Below are 12,396 nucleotides of genomic sequence, written 5' to 3'. Positions count from 1 at the left end.
TCAGATGATGGTTAGATGGTCAGATGATGGTCAGATGATGGTTAGATGATGGTTAGATGGTTAGATGATGGTCAGATGATGGTCAGATGATGGTCAGATGATGGTTAGATGATGGGTAGATGGTTAGATGATGGTCAGATGATGGTCAGATGATGGTTAGATGGTCAGATGATGGTATGATGGTCAGATGATGGTCAGATGATGGTCAGATGGTGGTCAGATGATGGTTAGATGATGGTTAGATGATGGTATGATGGTCAGATGATGGTCAGATGATGGTCAGATGATGGTTAGATGATGGTCAGATGATGGTTAGATGATGGTTAGATGATGGTTAGATGATGGTATGATGGTCAGATGATGGTCAGATGATGGTCAGATGGTCAGATGATGGTTAGATGATGGTCAGATGATGGTCAGATGATGGTTAGATGATGGTCAGATGATGGTCAGATGATGGTTAGATGATGGTCAGATGATGGTCAGATGATGGTTAGATGATGGTTAGATGGTCAGATGATGGTTAGATGGTTAGATGATGGTCAGATGATGGTCAGATGATGGTTAGATGATGGTTAGATGGTTAGATGATGGTCAGATGATGGTTAGATGATGGTTAGATGATGGTCAGATGATGGTCAGATGATGGTCAGATGGTTAGATGATGGTCAGATGATGGTTAGATGATGGTCAGATGATGGTCAGATGATGGTCAGATGGTTAGATGATGGTCAGATGATGGTCAGATGATGGTCAGATGATGGTTAGATGGTTAGATGATGGTCAGATGGTCAGATGATGGTCAGATGATGGTTAGATGATGGTCAGATGATGGTCAGATGATGGTTAGATGATGGTTAGATGGTCAGATGATGGTTAGATGATGGTCAGATGGTCAGATGATGGTCAGATGATGGTCAGATGATGGTTAGATGATGGTATGATGGTCAGATGATGGTCAGATGATGGTCAGATGATGGTTAGATGGTCAGATGATGGTTAGATGATGGTCAGATGGTCAGATGATGGTCAGATGATGGTTAGATGATGGTCAGATGATGGTCAGATGATGGTTAGATGATGGTTAGATGATGGTCAGATGATGGTTAGATGATGGTTAGATGGTCAGATGATGGTTAGATGGTTAGATGATGGTCAGATGATGGTCAGATGATGGTCAGATGATGGTCAGATGATGGTTAGATGATGGTTAGATGGTTAGATGATGGTCAGATGATGGTTAGATGATGGTCAGATGATGGTCAGATGATGGTCAGATGATGGTCAGATGATGGTTAGATGGTTAGATGATGGTCAGATGATGGTTAGATGGTTAGATGATGGTCAGATGATGGTCAGATGATGGTCAGATGATGGTTAGATGGTTAAATGATGGTTAGATGATGGTCAGATGATGGTCAGATGATGGTCAGATGATGGTTAGATGATGGTCAGATGATGGTCAGATGATGTCAGATGATGGTCAGATGATGGTTAGATGATGGTTAGATGATGGTCAGATGATGGTCAGATGATGGTCAGATGATGGTTAGATGATGGTCAGATGGTCAGATGATGGTCAGATGATGGTTAGATGATGGTCAGATGATGGTTAGATGATGGTCAGATGATGGTCAGATGATGGTTAGATGGTTAGATGATGGTTAGATGATGGTTAGATGATGGTCAGATGATGGTTAGATGATGGTCAGATGATGGTTAGATGATGGTCAGATGATGGTTAGATGGTCAGATGATGGTCAGATGATGGTTAGATGATGGTTAGATGATGGTCAGATGGTCAGATGATGGTCAGATGATGGTCAGATGATGGTTAGATGGTCAGATGATGGTCAGATGATGGTTAGATGATGGTCAGATGATGGTTAGATGGTCAGATGATGGTCAGATGATGGTCAGATGATGGTTAGATGGTCAGATGATGGTCAGATGATGGTTAGATGATGGTTAGATGATGGTCAGATGATGGTTAGATGATGGTCAGATGATGGTCAGATGATGATCAGATGATGGTCAGATGATGGTTAGATGATGGTCAGATGATGGTCAGATGATGGTTAGATGGTCAGATGATGGTTAGATGATGGTCAGATGATGGTCAGATGATGGTTAGATGATGGTTAGATGATGGTTAGATGATGGTCAGATGATGGTCAGATGATGGTTAGATGATGGTCAGATGATGGTTAGATGATGGTTAGATGATGGTCAGATGATGGTCAGATGATGGTTAGATGATGGTCAGATGATGGTCAGATGATGGTCAGATGGTCAGATGATGGTCAGATGATGGTCAGATGATGGTCAGATGATGGTCAGATGATGGTTAGATGATGGTCAGATGATGGTCAGATGATGGTTAGATGATGGTCAGATGATGGTTAGATGATGGTCAGATGATGGTTAGAAGATGGTCAGATGATGGTCAGATGATGGTCAGATGATGGTTAGATGATGGTCAGATGATGGTTAGATGGTTAGATGATGGTCAGATGATGGTTAGATGATGGTCAGATGATGGTCAGATGATGGTCAGATGATGGTTAGATGATGGTTAGATGATGGTCAGATGATGGTCAGATGATGGTCAGATGATGGTCAGATGATGGTTAGATGATGGTCAGATGATGGTTAGATGATGGTTAGAAGTTGGTCAGATGATGGTCAGATGATGGTCAGATGGTCAGATGATGGTCAGATGATGGTTAGATGATGGTCAGATGATGGTCAGATGATGGTCAGATGATGGTTAGATGATGGTCAGATGATGGTCAGATGATGGTCAGATGATGGTTAGATGGTTAGATGATGGTTAGAAGATGGTCAGATGATGGTCAGATGGTCAGATGATGGTCAGATGATGGTTAGATGGTTAGATGATGGTTAGAAGATAGTCAGATGATGGTCAGATGATGGTCAGATGGTCAGATGATGGTCAGATGATGGTTAGATGATGGTCAGATGATGGTCAGATGATGGTTAGATGATGGTCAGATGATGGTTAGAAGATGGTCAGATGATGGTCAGATGATGGTTAGATGATGGTCAGATGATGGTCAGATGATGGTCAGATGATGGTTAGATGGTTAGATGATGGTCAGATGATGGTTAGATGATGGTCAGATGATGGTTAGATGATGGTCAGATGATGTCAGATGATGGTTAGATGATGGTTAGATGATGGTCAGATGATGGTTAGATGATGGTCAGATGATGTCAGATGATGGTTAGATGATGGTTAGATGATGGTCAGATGATGGTTAGATGATGGTCAGATGATGGTCAGATGATGGTTAGATGATGGTCAGATGATGGTCAGATGATGGTTAGATGATGGTCAGATGATGGTCAGATGATGGTCAGATGGTTAGATGATGGTCAGATGATGGTTAGCTGATGGTTAGATGGTTAGATGATGGTCAGATGATGGTTAGATGATGGTCAGATGATGGTTAGATGATGGTCAGATGATGTCAGATGATGGTTAGATGATGGTTAGATGATGGTCAGATGATGGTTAGATGATGGTCAGATGATGTCAGATGATGGTTAGATGATGGTCAGATGATGGTCAGATGATGGTTAGATGATGGTCAGATGATGGTCAGATGATGGTCAGATGGTTAGATGATGGTCAGATGATGGTTAGCTGATGGTTAGATGATGGTCAGATGATGGTTAGATGATGGTTAGATGGTTAGATGATGGTCAGATGATGGTCAGATGATGGTCAGATGATGGTTAGATGATGGTCAGATGATGGTCAGATGATGGTTAGATGATGGTCAGATGATGGTCAGATGATGGTTAGATGATGGTCAGATGATGGTTAGATGATGGTCAGATGGTCAGAAGATGGTCAGATGATAGTCAGATGATGGTCAGATGATGGTCAGATGATAGTCAGATGATGGTCAGATGATGGTCAGATGATGGTCAGATGATGGTCAGATGATGGTCAGATGATGGTTAGATGATGGTCAGATGATGGTCAGATGATGGTTAGATGATGGTCAGATGGTCAGATGATGGTCAGATGATGGTCAGATGATCAGATGATGGTTAGATGATGGTCAGATGATGGTTAGATGATGGTCAGATGATGGTCAGATGATGGTTAGATGATGGTCAGATGATGGTCAGATGATGGTCAGATGGTTAGATGATGGTCAGATGATGGTCAGATGATGGTCAGATGATCAGATGATGGTCAGATGATCAGATGATGGTTAGATGATGGTCAGATGATGGTCAGATGATGGTCAGATGATGGTCAGATGGTCAGATGATGGTTAGATGATGGTCAGATGATGGTCAGATGATGGTTAGATGATGGTCAGATGATGGTCAGATGATGGTTAGATGGTTAGATGATGGTTAGATGATGGTCAGATGATGGTCAGATGATGGTCAGATGATGGTTAGATGGTCAGATGATGGTCAGATGATGGTCAGATGATGGTCAGATGATGGTCAGATGATGGTTAGAAGATGGTCAGATGATGGTCAGATGATGGTTAGATGATGGTCAGATGATGGTTAGATGATGGTCAGATGATGGTTAGATGGTTAGATGATGGTCAGATGATGGTTAGATGATGGTTAGATGATGGTTAGATGGTCAGATGATGGTCAGATGATGGTTAGATGATGGTCAGATGATGGTCAGATGATGGTTAGATGATGGTTAGATGATGGTCAGATGATGGTTAGATGATGGTCAGATGATGTCAGATGATGGTTAGATGATGGTCAGATGATGGTTAGATGATGGTCAGATGATGTCAGATGATGGTTAGATGATGGTCAGATGGTCAGATGATGGTCAGATGATGGTCAGATGATCAGATGATGGTTAGATGATGGTCAGATGATGGTTAGATGATGGTCAGATGATGGTCAGATGATGGTTAGATGATGGTCAGATGATGGTCAGATGATGGTCAGATGGTTAGATGATGGTCAGATGATGGTCAGATGATGGTCAGATGATCAGATGATGGTCAGATGATCAGATGATGGTTAGATGATGGTCAGATGATGGTCAGATGATGGTCAGATGATGGTCAGATGGTCAGATGATGGTTAGATGATGGTCAGATGATGGTCAGATGATGGTTAGATGATGGTCAGATGATGGTCAGATGATGGTTAGATGGTTAGATGATGGTTAGATGATGGTCAGATGATGGTCAGATGATGGTCAGATGATGGTTAGATGGTCAGATGATGGTCAGATGATGGTCAGATGATGGTCAGATGATGGTCAGATGATGGTTAGAAGATGGTCAGATGATGGTCAGATGATGGTTAGATGATGGTCAGATGATGGTTAGATGATGGTCAGATGATGGTTAGATGGTTAGATGATGGTCAGATGATGGTTAGATGATGGTTAGATGATGGTTAGATGGTCAGATGATGGTCAGATGATGGTTAGATGATGGTCAGATGATGGTCAGATGATGGTTAGATGATGGTTAGATGATGGTCAGATGATGGTTAGATGATGGTCAGATGATGTCAGATGATGGTTAGATGATGGTCAGATGATGGTTAGATGATGGTCAGATGATGTCAGATGATGGTTAGATGATGGTTAGATGATGGTCAGATGATGGTTAGATGATGGTCAGATGATGTCAGATGATGGTTAGATGATGGTCAGATGATGGTCAGATGATGGTTAGATGATGGTCAGATGATGGTCAGATGATGGTCAGATGGTTAGATGATGGTCAGATGATGGTTAGATGATGGTTAGATGATGGTTAGATGATGGTCAGATGATGTCAGATGATGGTTAGATGATGGTTAGATGATGGTTAGATGATGGTCAGATGATGGTCAGATGATGGTTAGATGATGGTTAGATGATGGTCAGATGATGGTTAGATGATGGTCAGATGATGTCAGATGATGGTTAGATGATGGTCAGATGATGGTTAGATGATGGTCAGATGATGGTCAGATGATGGTCAGATGGTCAGATGATGGTCAGATGATGGTCAGATGATGGTCAGATGGTCAGATGATGGTCAGATGATGGTCAGATGATGGTCAGACGATGGTTAGATGATGGTCAGATGATGGTCAGATGGTCAGATGATGGTTAGATTATGGTCAGATGATGGTTAGATGATGGTTAGATGATGGTCAGATGGTTAGATGATGGTCAGATGATGGTCAGATGATGGTTAGATGATGGTTAGATGGTCAGATGATGGTTAGATGATGGTTAGATGATTGTCAGATGATGGTCAGATGGTCAGATGATGGTTAGATGATGGTCAGATGATGGTTAGATGATGGTTAGATGATGGTTAGATGATGGTCAGATGATGGTCAGATGATGGTTAGATGATGGTTAGATGATGGTCAGATGATGGTCAGATGGTCAGATGATGGTTAGATGATGGTCAGATGATGGTTAGATGATTGTCAGATGATGGTCAGATGGTCAGATGATGGTTAGATGATGGTCAGATGATGGTTAGATGATGGTTAGATGATGGTTAGATGATGGTCAGATGATGGTCAGATGGTCAGATGATGGTTAGATGATGGTCAGATGATGGTTAGATGATGGTCAGTTGATGGTTAGATGATGGTCAGATGGTCAGATGATGGTCAGATGATGGTCAGATGATGGTCAGATGATGGTCAGATGGTCAGATGATGGTCAGATGATGGTTAGATGATGGTCAGATGATGGTTAGATGATGGTCAGATGATGGTCAGATGATGGTTAGATGGTTAGATGATGGTTAGATGATGGTTAGATGATGGTCAGATGATGGTTAGATGATGGTCAGATGATGGTTAGATGATGGTCAGATGATGGTTAGATGGTCAGATGATGGTCAGATGATGGTTAGATGATGGTTAGATGATGGTCAGATGGTCAGATGATGGTCAGATGATGGTCAGATGATGGTTAGATGGTCAGATGATGGTCAGATGATGGTTAGATGATGGTCAGATGATGGTTAGATGGTCAGATGATGGTCAGATGATGGTCAGATGATGGTTAGATGGTCAGATGATGGTCAGATGATGGTTAGATGATGGTTAGATGATGGTCAGATGATGGTTAGATGATGGTCAGATGATGGTCAGATGATGATCAGATGATGGTCAGATGATGGTTAGATGATGGTCAGATGATGGTCAGATGATGGTTAGATGGTCAGATGATGGTTAGATGATGGTCAGATGATGGTCAGATGATGGTTAGATGATGGTTAGATGATGGTTAGATGATGGTCAGATGATGGTCAGATGATGGTTAGATGATGGTCAGATGATGGTTAGATGATGGTCAGATGATGGTCAGATGATGGTCAGATGATGGTCAGATGATGGTCAGATGATGGTTAGATGATGGTCAGATGATGGTCAGATGATGGTCAGATGATGGTCAGATGATGGTCAGATGATGGTTAGATGATGGTCAGATGATGGTCAGATGATGGTTAGATGATGGTCAGATGATGGTTAGATGATGGTCAGATGATGGTTAGAAGATGGTCAGATGATGGTCAGATGATGGTCAGATGATGGTTAGATGATGGTCAGATGATGGTTAGATGGTTAGATGATGGTCAGATGATGGTTAGATGATGGTCAGATGATGGTCAGATGATGGTCAGATGATGGTTAGATGATGGTTAGATGATGGTCAGATGATGGTCAGATGATGGTCAGATGATGGTCAGATGATGGTTAGATGATGGTCAGATGATGGTTAGATGATGGTTAGAAGTTGGTCAGATGATGGTCAGATGATGGTCAGATGGTCAGATGATGGTCAGATGATGGTTAGATGATGGTCAGATGATGGTCAGATGATGGTCAGATGATGGTTAGATGATGGTCAGATGATGGTCAGATGATGGTCAGATGATGGTTAGATGGTTAGATGATGGTTAGAAGATGGTCAGATGATGGTCAGATGGTCAGATGATGGTCAGATGATGGTTAGATGGTTAGATGATGGTTAGAAGATAGTCAGATGATGGTCAGATGATGGTCAGATGGTCAGATGATGGTCAGATGATGGTTAGATGATGGTCAGATGATGGTCAGATGATGGTTAGATGATGGTCAGATGATGGTTAGAAGATGGTCAGATGATGGTCAGATGATGGTTAGATGATGGTCAGATGATGGTCAGATGATGGTCAGATGATGGTTAGATGGTTAGATGATGGTCAGATGATGGTTAGATGATGGTCAGATGATGGTTAGATGATGGTCAGATGATGTCAGATGATGGTTAGATGATGGTTAGATGATGGTCAGATGATGGTTAGATGATGGTCAGATGATGTCAGATGATGGTTAGATGATGGTTAGATGATGGTCAGATGATGGTTAGATGATGGTCAGATGATGGTCAGATGATGGTTAGATGATGGTCAGATGATGGTCAGATGATGGTTAGATGATGGTCAGATGATGGTCAGATGATGGTCAGATGGTTAGATGATGGTCAGATGATGGTTAGCTGATGGTTAGATGGTTAGATGATGGTCAGATGATGGTTAGATGATGGTCAGATGATGGTTAGATGATGGTCAGATGATGTCAGATGATGGTTAGATGATGGTTAGATGATGGTCAGATGATGGTTAGATGATGGTCAGATGATGTCAGATGATGGTTAGATGATGGTCAGATGATGGTCAGATGATGGTTAGATGATGGTCAGATGATGGTCAGATGATGGTCAGATGGTTAGATGATGGTCAGATGATGGTTAGCTGATGGTTAGATGATGGTCAGATGATGGTTAGATGATGGTTAGATGGTTAGATGATGGTCAGATGATGGTCAGATGATGGTCAGATGATGGTTAGATGATGGTCAGATGATGGTCAGATGATGGTTAGATGATGGTCAGATGATGGTCAGATGATGGTTAGATGATGGTCAGATGATGGTTAGATGATGGTCAGATGGTCAGAAGATGGTCAGATGATAGTCAGATGATGGTCAGATGATGGTCAGATGATAGTCAGATGATGGTCAGATGATGGTCAGATGATGGTCAGATGATGGTCAGATGATGGTCAGATGATGGTTAGATGATGGTCAGATGATGGTCAGATGATGGTTAGATGATGGTCAGATGGTCAGATGATGGTCAGATGATGGTCAGATGATCAGATGATGGTTAGATGATGGTCAGATGATGGTTAGATGATGGTCAGATGATGGTCAGATGATGGTTAGATGATGGTCAGATGATGGTCAGATGATGGTCAGATGGTTAGATGATGGTCAGATGATGGTCAGATGATGGTCAGATGATCAGATGATGGTCAGATGATCAGATGATGGTTAGATGATGGTCAGATGATGGTCAGATGATGGTCAGATGATGGTCAGATGGTCAGATGATGGTTAGATGATGGTCAGATGATGGTCAGATGATGGTTAGATGATGGTCAGATGATGGTCAGATGATGGTTAGATGGTTAGATGATGGTTAGATGATGGTCAGATGATGGTCAGATGATGGTCAGATGATGGTTAGATGGTCAGATGATGGTCAGATGATGGTCAGATGATGGTCAGATGATGGTCAGATGATGGTTAGAAGATGGTCAGATGATGGTCAGATGATGGTTAGATGATGGTCAGATGATGGTTAGATGATGGTCAGATGATGGTTAGATGGTTAGATGATGGTCAGATGATGGTTAGATGATGGTTAGATGATGGTTAGATGGTCAGATGATGGTCAGATGATGGTTAGATGATGGTCAGATGATGGTCAGATGATGGTTAGATGATGGTTAGATGATGGTCAGATGATGGTTAGATGATGGTCAGATGATGTCAGATGATGGTTAGATGATGGTCAGATGATGGTTAGATGATGGTCAGATGATGTCAGATGATGGTTAGATGATGGTCAGATGGTCAGATGATGGTCAGATGATGGTCAGATGATCAGATGATGGTTAGATGATGGTCAGATGATGGTTAGATGATGGTCAGATGATGGTCAGATGATGGTTAGATGATGGTCAGATGATGGTCAGATGATGGTCAGATGGTTAGATGATGGTCAGATGATGGTCAGATGATGGTCAGATGATCAGATGATGGTCAGATGATCAGATGATGGTTAGATGATGGTCAGATGATGGTCAGATGATGGTCAGATGATGGTCAGATGGTCAGATGATGGTTAGATGATGGTCAGATGATGGTCAGATGATGGTTAGATGATGGTCAGATGATGGTCAGATGATGGTTAGATGGTTAGATGATGGTTAGATGATGGTCAGATGATGGTCAGATGATGGTCAGATGATGGTTAGATGGTCAGATGATGGTCAGATGATGGTCAGATGATGGTCAGATGATGGTCAGATGATGGTTAGAAGATGGTCAGATGATGGTCAGATGATGGTTAGATGATGGTCAGATGATGGTTAGATGATGGTCAGATGATGGTTAGATGGTTAGATGATGGTCAGATGATGGTTAGATGATGGTTAGATGATGGTTAGATGGTCAGATGATGGTCAGATGATGGTTAGATGATGGTCAGATGATGGTCAGATGATGGTTAGATGATGGTTAGATGATGGTCAGATGATGGTTAGATGATGGTCAGATGATGTCAGATGATGGTTAGATGATGGTCAGATGATGGTTAGATGATGGTCAGATGATGTCAGATGATGGTTAGATGATGGTTAGATGATGGTCAGATGATGGTTAGATGATGGTCAGATGATGTCAGATGATGGTTAGATGATGGTCAGATGATGGTCAGATGATGGTTAGATGATGGTCAGATGATGGTCAGATGATGGTCAGATGGTTAGATGATGGTCAGATGATGGTTAGATGATGGTTAGATGATGGTTAGATGATGGTCAGATGATGTCAGATGATGGTTAGATGATGGTTAGATGATGGTTAGATGATGGTCAGATGATGGTCAGATGATGGTTAGATGATGGTTAGATGATGGTCAGATGATGGTTAGATGATGGTCAGATGATGTCAGATGATGGTTAGATGATGGTCAGATGATGGTTAGATGATGGTCAGATGATGGTCAGATGATGGTCAGATGGTCAGATGATGGTCAGATGATGGTCAGATGATGGTCAGATGGTCAGATGATGGTCAGATGATGGTCAGATGATGGTCAGACGATGGTTAGATGATGGTCAGATGATGGTCAGATGGTCAGATGATGGTTAGATTATGGTCAGATGATGGTTAGATGATGGTTAGATGATGGTCAGATGGTTAGATGATGGTCAGATGATGGTCAGATGATGGTTAGATGATGGTTAGATGGTCAGATGATGGTTAGATGATGGTTAGATGATTGTCAGATGATGGTCAGATGGTCAGATGATGGTTAGATGATGGTCAGATGATGGTTAGATGATGGTTAGATGATGGTTAGATGATGGTCAGATGATGGTCAGATGATGGTTAGATGATGGTTAGATGATGGTCAGATGATGGTCAGATGGTCAGATGATGGTTAGATGATGGTCAGATGATGGTTAGATGATTGTCAGATGATGGTCAGATGGTCAGATGATGGTTAGATGATGGTCAGATGATGGTTAGATGATGGTTAGATGATGGTTAGATGATGGTCAGATGATGGTCAGATGGTCAGATGATGGTTAGATGATGGTCAGATGATGGTTAGATGATGGTCAGTTGATGGTTAGATGATGGTCAGATGGTCAGATGATGGTCAGATGATGGTCAGATGATGGTCAGATGATGGTCAGAGGGTCAGATGATGGTTAGATGATGGTCAGATGGTCAGATGATGGTTAGATGATGGTCAGATGGTCAGATGATGGTTAGATGATGGTCAGATGATGGTTAGATGATGGTCAGATGGTCAGATGATGGTTAGATGATGGTCAGATGGTCAGATGATTGTCAGATGATGGTTAGATGATGGTTAGATGATGGTCAGATGATGGTTAGATGATGGTTAGATGATGGTCAGATGGTCAGATGATGGTCAGATGATGGTCAGATGGTCAGATGATGGTTAGATGATGGTCAGATGATGGTTAGATGATGGTCAGATGATGGTTAGATGATGGTCAGATGGTCAGATGATGGTTAGATGATGGTCAGATGGTTATATGATTGTCAGATGATGGTTAGATGATGGTCAGATGATGGTTAGATGATGGTCAGATGGTCAGATGATGGTTAGATGATGGTCAGATGATGGTTAGATGATGGTCAGATGGTCAGATGATGGTCAGATGATGGTCAGATGATGGTCAGATGATGGTCAGAGGGTCAGATGATGGTTAGATGATGGTCAGATGTTGAGATGATGGTTAGATGATGGTTAGATGA

General features: G+C 42.0%; 1 protein-coding gene across 8 annotated transcripts in view; it reads left to right on the top strand.

The window, feature by feature from the left end:
- The window catches only part of vps13c (vacuolar protein sorting 13 homolog C), a 180,271-nt gene that overhangs the window by 49,892 nt on the left and 117,983 nt on the right, over positions 1-12,396 (top strand). The window lies entirely within an intron of this gene.

This window comes from Odontesthes bonariensis, chromosome 1 (assembly GCF_027942865.1).
Source record: "Odontesthes bonariensis isolate fOdoBon6 chromosome 1, fOdoBon6.hap1, whole genome shotgun sequence".
Lineage (NCBI taxonomy): Eukaryota > Metazoa > Chordata > Actinopteri > Atheriniformes > Atherinopsidae > Odontesthes > Odontesthes bonariensis.
This window is presented reverse-complemented; position numbering and strand designations above follow the sequence as displayed.